Genomic DNA, 20522 nt, shown 5'->3' on the forward strand with positions numbered 1-20522 from the left:
CGGATTTCCTCAACAGGAAGCGCTTTTCCCTAACAGGAAGTGTCGTTCTCCCACAGGAAGTTTCAATTCGCCCACAGGAAAGTGAGCTTCCCTCACAGAAAGTTTAGTCAACACATAGGAAAGTGCATTTCCCCCCCAGGAAGGAGCGATGCCTTCACAGATAGATACTTCCGCACACCGTAACATGCATTTTGCACAAAGAAAGTAGGGTTCCTACACCTGAAGGCGCAATTCCGTCACAGGAATATAGATTCCAACACAGGTAGAGACATTTCTCCCACAGAGAGGTTTGTACCCCCACAGGTAGTTCTGTTTCCCTTCAACAAGTGTCGATTTGATCACAGGGTGATTGGTCCGCCTACAGGAAAGTGCATTTCCTCCAGTGGCAGACGGGTTGCCTCAGAGGAAGTGCTTTTCCCCCACAAGAAGAGGTGTTCTCCCTCAGGAAGTATCAATTCCCCCACAGCAAGGTGACCTTCCCTCACAGGAAGTTAGGTCCACATAGAAAGGGCATTTCCCCCACAGGAAGGTGAGTTGCCCTACAGCAAGATAGGTCCACACACAGTAAAATGCATGTGCCCCACAGGAAGAAGTGTTCCTACAGCAAAAGGGGCAATTCTCCACAGGAAGATAGGTTCCTACACAGAAAGAGACATTACCCAAAAGAGAGAATTGTACCCCCACAGGTAGTTCTGTTTTTCTTCCATAAGTTGCGATTCCATCACAGGATGATAGGTCCACTTAAAGGAAAGTGCATTTCCGCAGTTTTAAGACGGGTTTCCTCACAGGAATTGAATTTTCCCCACAGCAAACGGCGTTCTCTCACAGGAAGTTTCAATTCCCAAACAGCAAGGTGAGCTTCCCTCACAGGAAGTATGGTCCACAAAAAGGAAAGGGCATTTCCCCCACAGGATGGTGAGATGCCCTCACAGGAAGATAGGTCCACACACAGTAAAACGCATTTGCTCCACAAGATGAAGTGTTCCTACAACGTAAGGGACAATTCTCCACAGGAAGATAGGTTCCTATACAGAAAGAGACATTTCCCCCACAAAGAGAAATGTACCACGCAGGGAGTTCTGTTTTTATTCCAGAAGCTGTGATTCCATCACAGGATGATAGGTCCGCTTACTGGAAAGTGCATTTTCCCCAGTGGAAGACGGGTTTCCTCACAGGAAGTTCGTTTCCCTAACAAAAGAGGCGTTCTCCCACAGGAAGTGTCAATTCCCCCACAGGAAAGTGAGCTTCCCTCACAGGACGTTCAGTCAACACATAGGAAAGTGCATTCCCCCCCTCCCCCCCCCTCAGGAAGGTGAGATTCCATCACAGATAGATAGTTCTACACACAGTAACATGCATTTTGCACAAAGAAAGTAGGGTTCCTACACCTGAAGGGGCAATTCCGTCACAGGATTATGGGTCCAAACACAGGGAGACATTACTCCCACAGAGAGGAGGGTACCCCACAGGTAGTTCTGTTTTCTTTCAACAAGTGTCGATTCGGTCACAGGGTGATTGGTCCGCCTACAGGAAAGTGCATTTCCCCCAGTGGCAGACGGGTTGCCTCACAGGAAGTGCTTTTCCCCAACAGGAAGAGGTGTTCTCCCACAGGAAGTATCAATTCCCCCACAGCAAGGTGACCTTCCCTCACAGGAAGATATGTCCATATAGAAAGGGCATTTCCCCCACAGGAAGGTGAGTTGCCCTCACAGGAAGATAGGTCCACACACAGTAAAATGGATGTGCCCCAAGGAAGAAGTGTTCCTACAGCGGAAGGGACAATTCTCCACAGGGAGATAGGTTTCTACACAGAAAGAGACATTTCCAACACAGAGAAATGTACCCCGATCGGTAGTTCTGTTTTTATTCAAAAAGTTTTGATTCCATCACAGGCTGGTAGGTCCGCCTGCAGGAAAGTGCTTTTCCCCCAGTTTCAATAAGGGTTTCCTCACAGGAATTGCTTTTCCCCAACAGCAAAAGGCGTTCTCCCACAGGAAGTTACAATTACCCCACAGGAAAGAGAGCTTCCCTCACAGGAAGTTAGGTCCACACAGAAAGGGCATTTCTGGCACAGGAAGGTGAGATGCCCTCACAGGAAGATAGCTCCACACACAGTAAAATGCTTGTGCCCCAAGGAAGAAGTGTTTCTACAGCGGAAGGGACAATTCTCCACATGATATAGGTTCCTAAACAGAAAGAGACATTTTCCCCACAAAGAGAAAAATACACCGTTAGTACTCTTTTTTTCAATAAGTTGTGATTCCATCACAGGATGATAGGTCCACCTAGAGGAAAGTGCATTATCCCCAGTGGAAGACGGGTTTCCTCACAGGAAGCGCTTTTCCCTAACAGGAAGTGTCGTTCTCCCACAGGAAGTTTCTATTCCCCCACAGGAAAGTGAGCTTCCTTCACAGAAAGTTTAGTCAACACATAGGAAAGTGCATTCCCCCCCCAGGAAGGAGCGATGCCATCACAGATAGATAGTTCCACACACAGTAACATGCATTTTGCACAAAGAAAGTAGGGTTCCTACACCTGAAGGCGCAATTCCGTCACAGGAATATGGATTCCAACACAGGTAGAGACATTTCTCCCACAGAGAGGAGGGTACCCACACAGGTAGTTCTGTTTCCCTTCAACAAGTGTCGATTCGATCACAGGATGATTGGTCAGCCTACAGGAAATTGCATTTCCCCCAGTAGCAGACGTGTTGCCTCACCGGAAGTGCTTTTCCCCAACCGGAAGAGGTGTTCTGCACAGGAAGTATCAATTCCCCCACAGGAAGGTGACCTTCCCTTACAGGAAATTAGGTCCACATAGAAAGGGCATTTCCCCCACAGGAAGGTGAGATGCCCTCACAGGAAGTATGGTCCACAAAAAGGAAAGGGCATTTCCCCCACAGGAAGGTGAGATGCCCTCACAGGAAGATAGGTCCACACACAGTAAAACGCATTTGCCCCTCAAGAAGAAGTGTTCCTACAACCGAAGGGACAATTCTCCACGGGAAGATAGGGTCCAACACAGAAAGAGACATTACCCCACAAAGAGAAATGTACCACCCAGGGAGTTCTGTTTTTATTCCACAAGCGGTGATTCCATCACAGGATGATAGGTCCGATTACTGGAAAGTGCATTTTCCGCAGTCGAAGACGGGTTTCCTTACAGGAAGTGTTTTCCCCAACAGGAAGAGGCGTTCTCCCACAGGAAGTTTCAATTCCCCCATAGGAAAGTGAGCTTCCCTCACAGGAATTTAGGTGAAGACACAGGAAAGAGCATTTCCCCCACAGGAAGGTGAGTTACCACCACAGGAAGATAGGTCCACACACAGTAACATGCATTTTGCAAAAAGGAGAAGGGTTCCTACATCTGAAGGGAAAATTCCTTCACACGAATATGGGTTCCAACACAGGTAGAGACATTTGCCCCACAGAGAGGAGGGTACCCCCACATGTCCTTCTATTTCCTTTCAACAATTGTGGATTCGATCACAGTATTATTGTTCCGCGTAAAGGAAACTGCATTTCCCCCTGTGGGAGACGGGTTGCCTCACAGGAAGTGTTTTTCCTCATTAGAAATATCGTGCTCCCACAGGAAGTTTCAATTCCCCCACAGGAAGGTGAGCTTCCCTCACAGGAAGTTAGGTCCACACAGAAAGTGCATTTCTGGCACAGGAAGGTGAGATTCCCTCACAGGAAGATAGCTCCACACACAGTAAAACGCTTGTGCCCCAAGGAAGAAATGTTTCTACAGAGGAAGGGACAATTCTCCACATGAAGATAGGTTCCTAAACAGAAAGAGACATTATCCCCACAAAGAGAAAAATACACCGTTAGTACTCTTTTTTTCCATAAGTTGTGATTCCATCACAGGATGATAGGTCCACCTACAGGAAAGTGCATTATTCCCAGTGGAAGACGGATTTCCTCAACAGGAAGCGCTTTTCTCTAACAGGAAGTGTCGTTCTCCCACAGGAAGTTTCAATTCCCCCACAGGAAAGTGAGCTTCCCTCACAGAAAGTTTAGTCAACACATAGGAAAGTGCATTTCCCCCCCAGGAAGGAGCGATGCCTTCACAGATAGATACTTCCGCACACAGTAACATGCATTTTGCACAAAGAAAGTAGGGTTCCTACACCTGAAGGCGCAATTCCGTCACAGGAATATAGATTCCAACACAGGTAGAGACATTTCTCCCACAGAGAGGTTTGTACCCCCACAGGTAGTTCTGTTTTCTTTCAACAAGTGTCGATTTGATCACAGGGTGATTGGTCCGCCTACAGGAAAGTGCATTTCCTCCAGTGGCAGACGGGTTGCCTCAGAGGAAGTGCTTTTCCCCCACAAGAAGAGGTGTTCTCCCTCAGGAAGTATCAATTCCCCCACAGCAAGGTGACCTTCCCTCACAGGAAGTTAGGTCCACATAGAAAGGGCATTTCCCCCACAGGAAGGTGAGTTGCCCTCACAGCAAGATAGGTCCACACACAGTAAAATGCATGTGCCCCACAGGAAGAAGTGTTCCTACAGCAAAAGGGGCAATTCTCCACAGGAAGATAGGTTCCTACACAGAAAGAGACATTACCCAAAAGAGAGAATTGTACCCCCACAGGTAGTTCTGTTTTTCTTCCATAAGTTGCGATTCCATCACAGGATGATAGGTCCGCTTAAAGGAAAGTGCATTTCCGCAGTTTTAAGACGGGTTTCCTCACAGGAATTGAATTTTCCCCACAGCAAACGGTGTTCTCTCACAGGAAGTTTCAATTCCCAAACAGCAAGGTGAGCTTCCCTCACAGGAAGTATGGTCCACAAAAAGGAAAGGGCATTTCCCCCACAGGATGGTGAGATGCCCTCACAGGAAGATAGGTCCACACACAGTAAAACGCATTTGCTCCACAAGATGAAGTGTTCCTACAACGGAAGGGACAATTCTCCACAGGAAGATAGGTTCCTATACAGAAAGAGACATTTCCCCCACAAAGAGAAATGTACCACGCAGGGAGTTCTGTTTTTATTCCAGAAGCTGTGATTCCATCACAGGATGATAGGTCCGCTTACTGGAAAGTGCATTTTCCCCAGTGGAAGACGGGTTTCCTCACAGGAAGTTCGTTTCCCTAACAAAAGAGGCGTTCTCCCACAGGAAGTGTCAATTCCCCCACAGGAAAGTGAGCTTCCCTCACAGGACGTTCAGTCAACACATAGGAAAGTGCATTCCCCCCCCTCCCCCCCCTCAGGAAGGTGAGATTCCATCACAGATAGATAGTTCTACACACAGTAACATGCATTTTGCACAAAGAAAGTAGGGTTCCTACACCTGAAGGGGCAATTCCATCACAGGATTATGGGTCCAAACACAGGGTGACATTACTCCCACAGAGAGGAGGGTACCCCACAGGTAGTTCTGTTTTCTTTCAACAAGTGTCGATTCGGTCACAGGGTGATTGGTCCGCCTACAGGAAAGTGCATTTCCCCCAGTGGCAGACGGGTTGCCTCACAGGAAGTGCTTTTCCCCAACAGGAAGAGGTGTTCTCCCACAGGAAGTATCAATTCCCCCACAGCAAGGTGACCTTCCCTCACAGGAAGATATGTCCATATAGAAAGGGCATTTCCCCCACAGGAAGGTGAGTTGCCCTCACAGGAAGATAGGTCCACACACAGTAAAATGGATGTGCCCCAAGGAAGAAGTGTTCCTACAGCGGAAGGGACAATTCTCCACAGGGAGATAGGTTTCTACACAGAAAGAGACATTTCCAACACAGAGAAATGTACCCCGATCGGTAGTTCTGTTTTTATTCAAAAAGTTTTGATTCCATCACAGGCTGGTAGGTCCACCTACAGGAAAGTGCTTTTCCCCCAGTTTCAATACGGATTTCCTCACAGGAATTGCTTTTCCCCAACAGCAAAAGGCGTTCTCCCACAGGAAGTTACAATTACCCCACAGGAAGGAGAGCTTCCCTCACAGGAAGTTAGGTCCACACAGAAAGGGCATTTCTGGCACAGGAAGGTGAGATGCCCTCACAGGAAGATAGCTCCACACACAGTAAAATGCTTGTGCCCCAAGGAAGAAGTGTTTCTACAGCGGAAGGGACAATTCTCCACATGATATAGGTTCCTAAACAGAAAGAGACATTTTCCCCACAAAGAGAAAAATACACCGTTAGTAATCTTTTTTTCAATAAGTTGTGATTCCATCACAGGATGATAGGTCCACCTAGAGGAAAGTGCATTATCCCCAGTGGAAGATGGGTTTCCTCACAGGAAGCGCTTTTCCCTAACAGGAAGTGTCGTTCTCCCACAGGAAGTTTCTATTCCCCCACAGGAAAGTGAGCTTCCCTCACGGAAAGTTTAGTCAACACATAGGAAAGTGCATTCCCCCCCCAGGAAGGTGCGATGCCATCACAGATAGATAGTTCCACACACAGTAACATGCATTTTGCACAAAGAAAGTAGGGTTCCTACACCTGAAGGCGCAATTCCGTCACAGGAATATGGATTCCAACACAGGTAGAGACATTTCTCCCACAGAGAGGAGGGTACCCACACAGGTAGTTCTGTTTCCCTACAACAAGTGTCGATTCGATCACAGGATGATTGGTCTGCCTACAGGAAATTGCATTTCCCCCAGTAGCAGACGTGATGCCTCACCGGAAGTGCTTTTCCCCAACCGGAAGAGGTGTTCTGCACAGGAAGTATCAATTCCCCCACAGGAAGGTGACCTTCCCTTACAGGAAATTAGGTCCACATAGAAAGGGCATTTCCCCCACAGGAAGGTGAGATGCCCTCACAGGAAGTATGGTCCACAAAAAGGAAAGGGCATTTCCCCCACAGGAAGGTGAGATGCCCTCACAGGAAGATAGGTCCACACACAGTAAAACGCATTTGCCCCTCAAGAAGAAGTGTTCCTACAACCGAAGGGACAATTCTCCACGGGAAGATAGGGTCCAACACAGAAAGAGACATTACCCCACAAAGAGAAATGTACCACCCAGGGAGTTCTCTTTTTATTCCACAAGCTGTGATTCCATCACAGGATGATAGGTCCGCTTACTGGAAAGTGCATTTTCCGCAGTCGAAGACGGGTTTCCTTACAGGAAGTGTTTTCTCCAACAGGAAGAGGCGTTCTCCCAGAGGAAGTTTCAATTCCCCCATAGGAAAGTGAGCTTCCCTCACAGGAATTTAGGTGAAGACACAGGAAAGAGCATTTCCCCCACAGGAAGGTGAGTTACCACCACAGGAAGATAGGTCCACACACAGTAACATGCATTTTGCAAAAAGGAGAAGGGTTCCTACATCTGAAGGGAAAATTCCTTCACACGAATATGGGTTCCAACACAGGTAGAGACATTTGCCCCACAGAGAGGAGGGTACCCCCACATGTCCTTCTATTTCCTTTCAACAATTGTGGATTCGATCACAGTATTATTGTTCCGCGTAAAGGAAACTGCATTTCCCCCTGTGGGAGACGGGTTGCCTCACAGGAAGTGTTTTTCCCCATTAGAAATATCGTGCTCCCACAGGAAGTTTCAATTCCCCCACAGGAAGGTGAGCTTCCCTCACAGGAAGTTAGGTCCACACAGAAAGGGCATTTCTGGCACAGGAAGGTGAGATTCCCTCACAGGAAGATAGCTCCACACACAGTAAAACGCTTGTGCCCCAAGGAAGAAATGTTTCTACAGAGGAAGGGACAATTCTCCACATGAAGATAGGTTCCTAAACAGAAAGAGACATTATCCCCACAAAGAGAAAAATACACCGTTAGTACTCTTTTTTTCCATAAGTTGTGATTCCATCACAGGATGATAGGTCCACCTACAGGAAAGTGCATTATTCCCAGTGGAAGACGGATTTCCTCAACAGGAAGCGCTTTTCCCTAACAGGAAGTGTCGTTCTCCCACAGGAAGTTTCAATTCCCCCACAGGAAAGTGAGCTTCCCTCACAGAAAGTTTAGTCAACACATAGGAAAGTGCATTTCCCCCCCAGGAAGGAGCGATGCCTTCACAGATAGATACTTCCGCACACAGTAACATGCATTTTGCACAAAGAAAGTAGGGTTCCTACACCTGAAGGCGCAATTCCGTCACAGGAATATAGATTCCAACACAGGTAGAGACATTTCTCCCACAGAGAGGTTTGTACCCCCACAGGTAGTTCTGTTTTCTTTCAACAAGTGTCGATTTGATCACAGGGTGATTGGTCCGCCTACAGGAAAGTGCATTTCCCCCAGTGGCAGACGGGTTGCCTCAGAGGAAGTGCTTTTCCCCCACAAGAAGAGGTGTTCTCCCTCAGGAAGTATCAATTCCCCCACAGCAAGGTGACCTTCCCTCACAGGAAGTTAGGTCCACATAGAAAGGGCATTTCCCCCACAGGATGGTGAGTTGCCCTCACAGCAAGATAGGTCCACACACAGTAAAATGCATGTGCCCCACAGGAAGAAGTGTTCCTACAGCAAAAGGGGCAATTCTCCACAGGAAGATAGGTTCCTACACAGAAAGAGACATTACCCAAAAGAGAGAATTGTACCCCCACAGGTAGTTCTGTTTTTCTTCCATAAGTTGCGATTCCATCACAGGATGATAGGTCCGCTTAAAGGAAAGTGCATTTCCGCAGTTTTAAGACGGGTTTCCTCACAGGAATTGAATTTTCCCCACAACAAACGGCGTTCTCTCACAGGAAGTTTCAATTCCCAAACAGGAAGGTGAGCTTCCCTCACAGGAAGTATGGTCCACAAAAAGGAAAGGGCATTTCCCCCACAGGATGGTGAGATGCCCTCACAGGAAGATAGGTCCACACACAGTAAAACGCATTTGCTCCACAAGATGAAGTGTTCCTACAACGGAAGGGACAATTCTCCACAGGAAGATAGGTTCCTATACAGAAAAGGACATTTCCCCCACAAAGAGAAATGTACCACGCAGGGAGTTCTGTTTTTATTCCAGAAGCTGTGATTACATCACAGGATGATAGGTCCGCTTACTGGAAAGTGCATTTTCCCCAGTGGAAGACGGGTTTCCTCACAGGAAGTTCGTTTCCCTAACAAAAGAGGCGTTCTCCCACAGGAAGTGTCAATTCCCCCACAGGAAAGTGAGCTTCCCTCACAGGACGTTCAGTCAACACATAGGAAAGTGCATTCCCCCCGCCCCCCTCAGGAAGGTGAGATTCCATCACAGATAGATAGTTCTACACACAGTAACATGCATTTTGCACAAAGAAAGTAGGGTTCCTACACCTGAAGGGGCAATTCCGTCACAGGAATATGGGTCCAAACACAGGGAGACATTACTCCCACAGAGAGGAGGGTACCCCACAGGTAGTTCTTTTTTCTTTCAACAAGTGTCGATTCGGTCACAGGGTGATTGGTCCGCCTACAGGAAAGTGCATTTCCCCCAGTGGCAGACGGGATGCCTCACAGGAAGTGCTTTTCCCCAACAGGAAGAGGTGTTCTCCCACAGGAAGTATCAATTCCCCCACAGCAAGGTGACCTTCCCTCACAGGAAGATATGTCCATATAGAAAGGGCATTTCCCCCACAGGAAGGTGAGTTGCCCTCACAGGAAGATAGGTCCACACACAGTAAAATGGATGTGCCCCAAGGAAGAAGTGTTCCTACAGCGGAAGGGACAATTCTCCACAGGGAGATAGGTTTCTACACAGAAAGAGACATTTCCAACACAGAGAATAGTACCCCGATCGGTAGTTCTGTTTTTATTCAAAAAGTTTTGATTCCATCACAGGCTGGTTGGTCCGCCTGCAGGAAAGTGCTTTTCCCCCAGTTTCAATAAGGGTTTCCTCACAGGAATTGCTTTTCCCCAACAGCAAAAGGCGTTCTCCCACAGGAAGTTACAATTACCCCACAGGAAAGAGAGCTTCCCTCACAGGAAGTTAGGTCCACACAGAAAGGGCATTTCTGGCACAGGAAGGTGAGATGCCCTCACAGGAAGATAGCTCCACACACAGTAAAATGCTTGTGCCCCAAGGAAGAAGTGTTTCTACAGCGGAAGGGACAATTCTCCACATGATATAGGTTCCTAAACAGAAAGAGACATTTTCCCCACAAAGAGAAAAATACACCGTTAGTACTCTTTTTCAATAAGTTGTGATTCCATCACAGGATGATAGGTCCACCTACAGGAAAGTGCATTATCCGCAGTGGAAGACGGGTTTCCTCACAGGAAGCGCTTTTCCCTAACAGGAAGTGTTGTTCTCCCACAGGAATTTTCTATTCCCCCACAGGAAAGTGAGCTTCCTTCACAGAAAGTTTAGTCAACACATAGGAAAGTGCAGTCCCCCCCCCAGGAAGGAGCGATGCCATCACAGATAGATAGTTCCACACACAGTAACATGCATTTTGCACAAAGAAAGTAGGGTTCCTACACCTGAAGGCGCAATTCCGTCACAGGAATATGGATTCCAACACAGGTAGAGACATTTCTCCCACAGAGAGGAGGGTACCCACACAGGTAGTTCTGTTTCCCTTCAACAAGTGTCGATTCGATCACAGGATGATTGGTCTGCCTACTTTAAATTGCATTTCCCCCAGTAGCAGACGTGTTGCCTCACCGGAAGTGCTTTTCCCCAACCGGAAGAGGTGTTCTGCACAGGAAGTATCAATTCCCCCACAGGAAGGTGACCTTCCCTTACAGGAAATTAGGTCCACATAGAAAGGGCATTTCCCCCACAGGAAGGTGAGATGCCCTCACAGGAAGATAGGTCCACACACAGTAAAACGCATTTGCCCCTCAAGAAGAAGTGTTCCTACAACCGAAGGGACAATTCTCCACGGGAAGATAGGGTCCAACACAGAAAGAGACATTACCCCACAAAGAGAAATGTACCACCCAGGGAGTTCTGTTTTTATTCCACAAGCTGTGATTCCATCACAGGATGATAGGTCCGCTTACTGGAAAGTGCATGTTCCGCAGTCGAAGACGGGTTTCCTTACAGGAAGTGTTTTCCCCAACAGGAAGAGGCGTTCTCCCACAGGAAGTTTCAATTCCCCCATAGGAAAGTGAGCTTCCCTCACAGGAATTTAGGTGAAGACACAGGAAAGAGCATTTCCCCCACAGGAAGGTGAGTTACCACCACAGGAAGATAGGTCCACACACAGTAACATGCATTTTGCAAAAAGGAGAAGGGTTCCTACATCTGAAGGGAAAATTCCTTCACACGAATATGGGTTCCAACACAGGTAGAGACATTTGCCCCACAGAGAGGAGGGTACCCCCACATGTCCTTCTATTTCCTTTCAACAATTGTGGATTCGATCACAGTATTATTGTTCCGCGTAAAGGAAACTGCATTTCCCCCTGTGGGAGACGGGTTGCCTCACAGGAAGTGTTTTTCCCCATTAGAAATATCGTGCTCCCACAGGAAGTTTCAATTCCCCCACAGGAAGGTGAGCTTCCCTCACAGGAAGTTAGGTCCACACAGAAAGGGCATTTCTGGCACAGGAAGGTGAGATTCCCTCACAGGAAGATAGCTCCACACACAGTAAAACGCTTGTGCCCCAAGGAAGAAATGTTTCTACAGAGGAAGGGACAATTCTCCACATGAAGATAGGTTCCTAAACAGAAAGAGACATTATCCCAACAAAGAGAAAAATACACCGTTAGTACTCTTTTTTTCCATAAGTTGTGATTCCATCACAGGATGATAGGTCCACCTACAGGAAAGTGCATTATTCCCAGTGGAAGACGGATTTCCTCAACAGGAAGCGCTTTTCCCTAACAGGAAGTGTCGTTCTCCCACAGGAAGTTTCAATTCCCCCACAGGAAAGTGAGCTTCCCTCACAGAAAGTTTAGTCAACACATAGGAAAGTGCATTTCCCCCCCAGGAAGGAGCGATGCCTTCACAGATAGATACTTCCGCACACAGTAACATGCATTTTGCACAAAGAAAGTAGGGTTCCTACACCTGAAGGCGCAATTCCGTCACAGGAATATAGATTCCAACACAGGTAGAGACATTTCTCCCACAGAGAGGTTTGTACCCCCACAGGTAGTTCTGTTTTCTTTCAACAAGTGTCGATTTGATCACAGGGTGATTGGTCCGCCTACAGGAAAGTGCATTTCCCCCAGTGGCAGACGGGTTGCCTCAGAGGAAGTGCTTTTCCCCCACAAGAAGAGGTGTTCTCCCTCAGGAAGTATCAATTCCCCCACAGCAAGGTGACCTTCCCTCACAGGAAGTTAGGTCCACATAGAAAGGGCATTTCCCCCACAGGATGGTGAGTTGCCCTCACAGCAAGATAGGTCCACACACAGTAAAATGCATGTGCCCCACAGGAAGAAGTGTTCCTACAGCAAAAGGGGCAATTCTCCACAGGAAGATAGGTTCCTACACAGAAAGAGACATTACCCAAAAGAGAGAATTGTACCCCCACAGGTAGTTCTGTTTTTCTTCCATAAGTTGCGATTCCATCACAGGATGATAGGTCCGCTTAAAGGAAAGTGCATTTCCGCAGTTTTAAGACGGGTTTCCTCACAGGAATTGAATTTTCCCCACAACAAACGGCGTTCTCTCACAGGAAGTTTCAATTCCCAAACAGGAAGGTGAGCTTCCCTCACAGGAAGTATGGTCCACAAAAAGGAAAGGGCATTTCCCCCACAGGATGGTGAGATGCCCTCACAGGAAGATAGGTCCACACACAGTAAAACGCATTTGCTCCACAAGATGAAGTGTTCCTACAACGGAAGGGACAATTCTCCACAGGAAGATAGGTTCCTATACAGAAAAGGACATTTCCCCCACAAAGAGAAATGTACCACGCAGGGAGTTCTGTTTTTATTCCAGAAGCTGTGATTACATCACAGGATGATAGGTCCGCTTACTGGAAATTGCATTTTCCCCAGTGGAAGACGGGTTTCCTCACAGGAAGTTCGTTTCCCTAACAAAAGAGGCGTTCTCCCACAGGAAGTGTCAATTCCCCCACAGGAAAGTGAGCTTCCCTCACAGGACGTTCAGTCAACACATAGGAAAGTGCATTCCCCCCGCCCCCCTCAGGAAGGTGAGATTCCATCACAGATAGATAGTTCTACACACAGTAACATGCATTTTGCACAAAGAAAGTAGGGTTCCTACACCTGAAGGGGCAATTCCGTCACAGGAATATGGGTCCAAACACAGGGAGACATTACTCCCACAGAGAGGAGGGTACCCCACAGGTAGTTCTGTTTTCTTTCAACAAGTGTCGATTCGGTCACAGGGTGATTGGTCCGCCTACAGGAAAGTGCATTTCCCCCAGTGGCAGACGGGATGCCTCACAGGAAGTGCTTTTCCCCAACAGGAAGAGGTGTTCTCCCACAGGAAGTATCAATTCCCCCACAGCAAGGTGACCTTCCCTCACAGGAAGATATGTCCATATAGAAAGGGCATTTCCCCCACAGGAAGGTGAGTTGCCCTCACAGGAAGATAGGTCCACACACAGTAAAATGGATGTGCCCCAAGGAAGAAGTGTTCCTACAGCGGAAGGGACAATTCTCCACAGGGAGATAGGTTTCTACACAGAAAGAGACATTTCCAACACAGAGAAATGTACCCCGATCGGTAGTTCTGTTTTTATTCAAAAAGTTTTGATTCCATCACAGGCTGGTAGGTCCGCCTGCAGGAAAGTGCTTTTCCCCCAGTTTCAATAAGGGTTTCCTCACAGGAATTGCTTTTCCCCAACAGCAAAAGGCGTTCTCCCACAGGAAGTTACAATTACCCCACAGGAAAGAGAGCTTCCCTCACAGGAAGTTAGGTCCACACAGAAAGGGCATTTCTGGCACAGGAAGGTGAGATGCCCTCACAGGAAGATAGCTCCACACACAGTAAAATGCTTGTGCCCCAAGGAAGAAATGTTTACAGTGGAAGGGACAATTCTCCACATGATATAGGTTCCTAAACAGAAAGAGACATTTTCCCCACAAAGAGAAAAATACACCGTTAGTACTCTTTTTCAATAAGTTGTGATTCCATCACAGGATGATAGGTCCACCTACAGGAAAGTGCATTATCCGCAGTGGAAGACGGGTTTCCTCACAGGAAGCGCTTTTCCCTAACAGGAAGTGTTGTTCTCCCACAGGAAGTTTCTATTCCCCCACAGGAAAGTGAGCTTCCTTCACAGAAAGTTTAGTCAACACATAGGAAAGTGCATTCCCCCCCCCAGGAAGGAGCGATGCCATCACAGATAGATAGTTCCACACACAGTAACATGCATTTTGCACAAAGAAAGTAGGGTTCCTACACCTGAAGGCGCAATTCCGTCACAGGAATATGGATTCCAACACAGGTAGAGACATTTCTCCCACAGAGAGGAGGGTACCCACACAGGTAGTTCTGTTTCCCTTCAACAAGTGTCGATTCGATCACAGGATGATTGGTCTGCCTACAGGAAATTGCATTTCCCCCAGTAGCAGATGTGTTGCCTCACCGGAAGTGCTTTTCCCCAACCGGAAGAGGTGTTCTGCACAGGAAGTATCAATTCCCCCACAGGAAGGTGACCTTCCCTTACAGGAAATTAGGTCCACATAGAAAGGGCATTTCCCCCACAGGAAGGTGAGATGCCCTCACAGGAAGTATGGTCCACAAAAAGGAAAGGGCATTTCCCCCACAGGAAGGTGAGATGCCCTCACAGGAAGATAGGTCCACACACAGTAAAACGCATTTGCCCCTCAAGAAGAAGTGTTCCTACAACCGAAGGGACAATTCTCCACGGGAAGATAGGGTCCAACACAGAAAGAGACATTACCCCACAAAGAGAAATGTACCACCCAGGGAGTTCTGTTTTTATTCCACAAGCTGTGATTCCATCACAGGATGATAGGTCCGCTTACTGGAAAGTGCATGTTCCGCAGTCGAAGACGGGTTTCCTTACAGGAAGTGTTTTCCCCAACAGGAAGAGGCGTTCTCCCACAGGAAGTTTCAATTCCCCCATAGGAAAGTGAGCTTCCCTCACAGGAATTTAGGTGAAGACACAGGAAAGAGCATTTCCCCCACAGGAAGGTGAGTTACCACCACAGGAAGATAGGTCCACACACAGTAACATGCATTTTGCAAAAAGGAGAAGGGTTCCTACATCTGAAGGGAAAATTCCTTCACACGAATATGGGTTCCAACACAGGTAGAGACATTTGCCCCACAGAGAGGAGGGTACCCCCACATGTCCTTCTATTTCCTTTCAACAATTGTGGATTCGATCACAGTATTATTGTTCCGCGTAAAGGAAACTGCATTTCCCCCTGTGGGAGACGGGTTGCCTCACAGGAAGTGTTTTTCCCCATTAGAAATATCGTGCTCCCACAGGAAGTTTCAATTCCCCCACAGGAAGGTGAGCTTCCCTCACAGGAAGTTAGGTCCACACAGAAAGGGCATTTCTGGCACAGGAAGGTGAGATTCCCTCACAGGAAGATAGCTCCACACACAGTAAAACGCTTGTGCCCCAAGGAAGAAATGTTTCTACAGAGGAAGGGACAATTCTCCACATGAAGATAGGTTCCTAAACAGAAAGAGACATTATCCCCACAAAGAGAAAAATACACCGTTAGTACTCTTTTTTTCAATAAGTTGTGATTCCATCACAGGATGATAGGTCCACCTACAGGAAAGTGCATTATTCCCAGTGGAAGACGGATTTCCTCAACAGGAAGCGCTTTTCCCTAACAGGAAGTGTTGTTCTCCCACAGGAAGTTTCAATTCCCCCACAGGAAAGTGAGCTTCCCTCACAGAAAGTTTAGTCAACACATAGGAAAGTGCATTTCCCCCCCAGGAAGGAGCGATGCCTTCACAGATAGATACTTCCGCACACAGTAACATGCATTTTGCACAAAGAAAGTAGGGTTCCTACACCTGAAGGCGCAATTCCGTCACAGGAATATAGATTCCAACACAGGTAGAGACATTTCTCCCACAGAGAGGTTTGTACCCCCACAGGTAGTTCTGTTTTCTTTCAACAAGTGTCGATTTGATCACAGGGTGATTGGTCCGCCTACAGGGAAGTGCATTTCCTCCAGTGGCAGACGGGTTGCCTCAGAGGAAGTGCTTTTCCCCCACAAGAAGAGGTGTTCTCCCTCAGGAAGTATCAATTCCCCCACAGCAAGGTGACCTTCCCTCACAGGAAGTTAGGTCCACATAGAAAGGGCATTTCCCCCACAGGAAGGTGAGTTGCCCTCACAGCAAGATAGGTCCACACACAGTAAAATGCATGTGCCCCACAGGAAGAAGTGTTCCTACAGCAAAAGGGGCAATTCTCCACAGGAAGATAGGTTCCTACACAGAAAGAGACATTACCCAAAAGAGAGAATTGTACCCCCACAGGTAGTTCTGTTTTTCTTCCATAAGTTGCGATTCCATCACAGGATGATAGGTCCGCTCAAAGGAAAGTGCATTTCCGCACTTTTAAGACGGGTTTCCTCACAGGAATTGAATTTTCCCCACAGCAAACGGCGTTCTCTCACAGGAAGTTTCAATTCCCAAACAGAAAGGTGAGCTTCCCTCACAGGAAGTATGGTCCACAAAAAGGAAAGGGCATTTCCCCCACAGGATGGTGAGATGCCCTCACAGGAAGATAGGTCCACACACAGTAAAACGCATTTGCTCCACAAGATGAAGTGTTCCTACAACGGAAGGGACAATTCTCCACAGGAAGATAGGTTCCTATACAGAAAGAGACATTTCCCCCACAAAGAGAAATGTACCACGCAGGGAGTTCTGTTTTTATTCCAGAAGCTGTGATTCCATCACAGGATGGTAGGTCCGCTTACTGGAAAGTGCATTTTCCCCAGTGGAAGACGGGTTTCCTCACAGGAAGTTCGTTTCCCTAACAAAAGAGGCGTTCTCCCACAGGAAGTGTCAATTCCCCCACAGGAAAGTGAGCTTCCCTCACAGGACGTTCAGTCAACACATAGGAAAGTGCATTCCCCCCCCCCCCCCCCTCAGGAAGGTGAGATTCCATCACAGATAGATAGTTCTACACACAGTAACATGCATTTTGCCCAAAGAAAGTAGGGTTCCTACACCTGAAGGGGCAATTCCGTCACAGGAATATGGGTCCAAACACAGGGAGACATTACTCCCACAGAGAGGAGGGTACCCCACAGGTAGTTCTGTTTTCTTTCAACAAGTGTCGATTCGGTCAGAGGGTGATTGGTCCGCCTCCAGGAAAGTGCATTTCCCCCAGTGGCAGACGGGTTGCCTCACAGGAAGTGCTTTTCCCCAACAGGAAGAGGTGTTCTCCCACAGGAAGTATCAATTCCCCCACAGCAAGGTGACCTTCCCTCACAGGAAGATATGTCCATATAGAAAGGGCATTTCCCCCACAGGAAGGTGAGTTGCCCTCACAGGAAGATACGTCCACACACAGTAAAATGGATGTGCCCCAAGGAAGAAGTGTTCCTACAGCGGAAGGGACAATTCTCCACAGGGAGATAGGTTTCTACACAGAAAGAGACATTTCCAACACAGAGAATAGTACCCCGATCGGTAGTTCTGTTTTTATTCAAAAAGTTTTGATTCCATCACAGGCTGGTAGGTCCGCCTACAGGAAAGTGCTTTTCCCCCAGTTTCAATAAGGGTTTCCTCACAGGAATTGCTTTTCCCCAACAGCAAAAGGCGTTCTCCCACAGGAAGTTACAATTACCCCACAGGAAAGAGAGCTTCCCTCACAGGAAGTTAGGTCCACACAGAAAGGGCATTTCTGGCACAGGAAGGTGAGATGCCCTCACAGGAAGATAGCTCCACACACAGTAAAATGCTTGTGCCCCAAGGAAGAAGTGTTTCTACAGCGGAAGGGACAATTCTCCACATGATATAGGTTCCTAAACAGAAAGAGACATTTTCCCCACAAAGAGAAAAATACACCGTTAGTACTCTTTTTTTCAATAAGTTGTGATTCCATCACAGGATGATAGGTCCACCTACAGGAAAGTGCATTATCCGCAGTGGAAGACGGGTTTCCTCACAGGAAGCGCTTTTCCCTAACAGGAAGTGTTGTTCTCCCACAGGAAGTTTCTATTCCCCCACAGGAAAGTGAGCTTCCTTCACAGAAAGTTTAGTCAACACATAGGAAAGTGCATTCCCCCCCCCAGGAAGGAGCGATGCCATCACAGATAGATAGTTCCACACACAGTAACATGCATTTTGCACAAAGAAAGTAGGGTTCCTACACCTGAAGGCGCAATTCCGTCACAGGAATATGGATTCCAACACAGGTAGAGACATTTCTCCCACAGAGAGGAGGGTACCCACACAGGTAGTTCTGTTTCCCTTCAACAAGTGTCGATTCGATCACAGGATGATTGGTCTGCCTACAGGAAATTGCATTTCCCCCAGTAGCAAACGTGTTGCCTCACCGGAAGTGCTTTTCCCCAACCGGAAGAGGTGTTCTGCACAGGAAGTATCAATTCCCCCACAGGAAGGTGACCTTCCCTTACAGGAAATTAGGTCCACATAGAAAGGGCATTTCCCCCACAGGAAGGTGAGATGCCCTCACAGGAAGTATGGTCCACAAAAAGGAAAGGGCATTTCCCCCACAGGAAGGTGAGATGCCCTCACAGGAAGATAGGTCCACACACAGTAAAACGCATTTGCCCCTCAAGAAGAAGTGTTCCTACAACCGAAGGGACAATTCTCCACGGGAAGATAGGGTCCAACACAGAAAGAGACATTACCCCACAAAGAGAAATGTACCACCCAGGGAGTTCTGTTTTTATTCCACAAGCTGTGATTCCATCACAGGATGATAGGTCCGCTTACTGGAAAGTGCATTTTCCGCAGTCGAAGACGGGTTTCCTTACAGGAAGTGTTTTCCCCAACAGGAAGAGGCGTTCTCCCACAGGAAGTTTCAATTCCCCCATAGGAAAGTGAGCTTCCCTCACAGGAATTTAGGTGAAGACACAGGAAAGAGCATTTCCCCCACAGGAAGGTGAGTTACCACCACAGGAAGATAGGTCCACACACAGTAACATGCATTTTGCAAAAAGGAGAAGGGTTCCTACATCTGAAGGGAAAATTCCTTCACACGAATATGGGTTCCAACACAGGTAGAGACATTTGCCCCACAGAGAGGAGGGTACCCCCACATGTCCTTCTATTTCCTTTCAACAATTGTGGATTCGATCACAGTATTATTGTTCCGCGTAAAGGAAACTGCATTTCCCCCTGTGGGAGACGGGTTGCCTCACAGGAAGTGTTTTTCCCCATTAGAAATATCGTGCTCCCACAGGAAGTTTCAATTCCCCCACAGGAAGGTGAGCTTCCCTCACAGGAAGTTAGGTCCACACAGAAAGGGCATTTCTGGCACAGGAAGGTGAGATTCCCTCACAGGAAGATAGCTCCACACACAGTAAAACGCTTGTGCCCCAAGGAAGAAATGTTTCTACAGAGGAAGGGACAATTCTCCACATGAAGATAGGTTCCTAAACAGAAAGAGACATTATCCCCACAAAGAGAAAAATACACCGTTAGTACTCTTTTTTTCCATAAGTTGTGATTCCATCACAGGATGATAGGTCCACCTACAGGAAAGTGCATTATTCCCAGTGGAAGACGGATTTCCTCAACAGGAAGCGCTTTTCCCTAACAGGAAGTGTCGTTCTCCCACAGGAAGTTTCAATTCCCCCACAGGAAAGTGAGCTTCCCTCACAGAAAGTTTAGTCAACACATAGGAAAGTGCATTTCCCCCCCAGGAAGGAGCGATGCCTTCACAGATAGATACTTCCGCACACAGTAACATGCATTTTGCACAAAGAAAGTAGGGTTCCTACACCTGAAGGCGCAATTCCGTCACAGGAATATAGATTCCAACACAGGTAGAGACATTTCTCCCACAGAGAGGTTTGTACCCCCACAGGTAGTTCTGTTTTCTTTCAACAAGTGTCGATTTGATCACAGGGTGATTGGTCCGCCTACAGGGAAGTGCATTTCCTCCAGTGGCAGACGGGTTGCCTCAGAGGAAGTGCTTTTCCCCCACAAGAAGAGGTGTTCTCCCTCAGGAAGTATCAATTCCCCCACAGCAAGGTGACCTTCCCTCACAGGAAGTTAGGTCCACATAGAAAGGGCATTTCCCCCACAGGAAGGTGAGTTGCCCTCACAGCAAGATAGGTCCACACACAGTAAAATGCATGTGCCCCACAGGAAGAAGTGTTCCTACAGCAAAAGGGGCAATTCTCCACAGGAAGATAGGTTCCTACACAGAAAGAGACATTACCCAAAAGAGAGAATTGTACCCCCACAGGTAGTTCTGTTTTTCTTCCATAAGTTGCGATTCCATCACAGGATGATAGGTCCGCTTAAAGGAAAGTGCATTTCCGCAGTTTTAAGACGGGTTTCCTCACAGGAATTGAATTTTCCCCACAGCAAACGGCGTTCTCTCACAGGAAGTTTCAATTCCCAAACAGCAAGGTGAGCTTCCCTCACAGGAAGTATGGTCCACAAAAAGGAAAGGGCATTTCCCCCACAGGATGGTGAGATGCCCTCACAGGAAGATAGGTCCACACACAGTAAAACGCATTTGCTCCACAAGATGAAGTGTTCCTACAACGGAAGGGACAATTCTCCACAGGAA

Source organism: Myotis yumanensis, unplaced genomic scaffold, assembly GCF_028538775.1.
Source record: "Myotis yumanensis isolate MYYU_CA2020_CCGP unplaced genomic scaffold, mMyoYum1.0.hap1 SCAF_24, whole genome shotgun sequence".
Classification (NCBI taxonomy): domain Eukaryota; kingdom Metazoa; phylum Chordata; class Mammalia; order Chiroptera; family Vespertilionidae; genus Myotis; species Myotis yumanensis.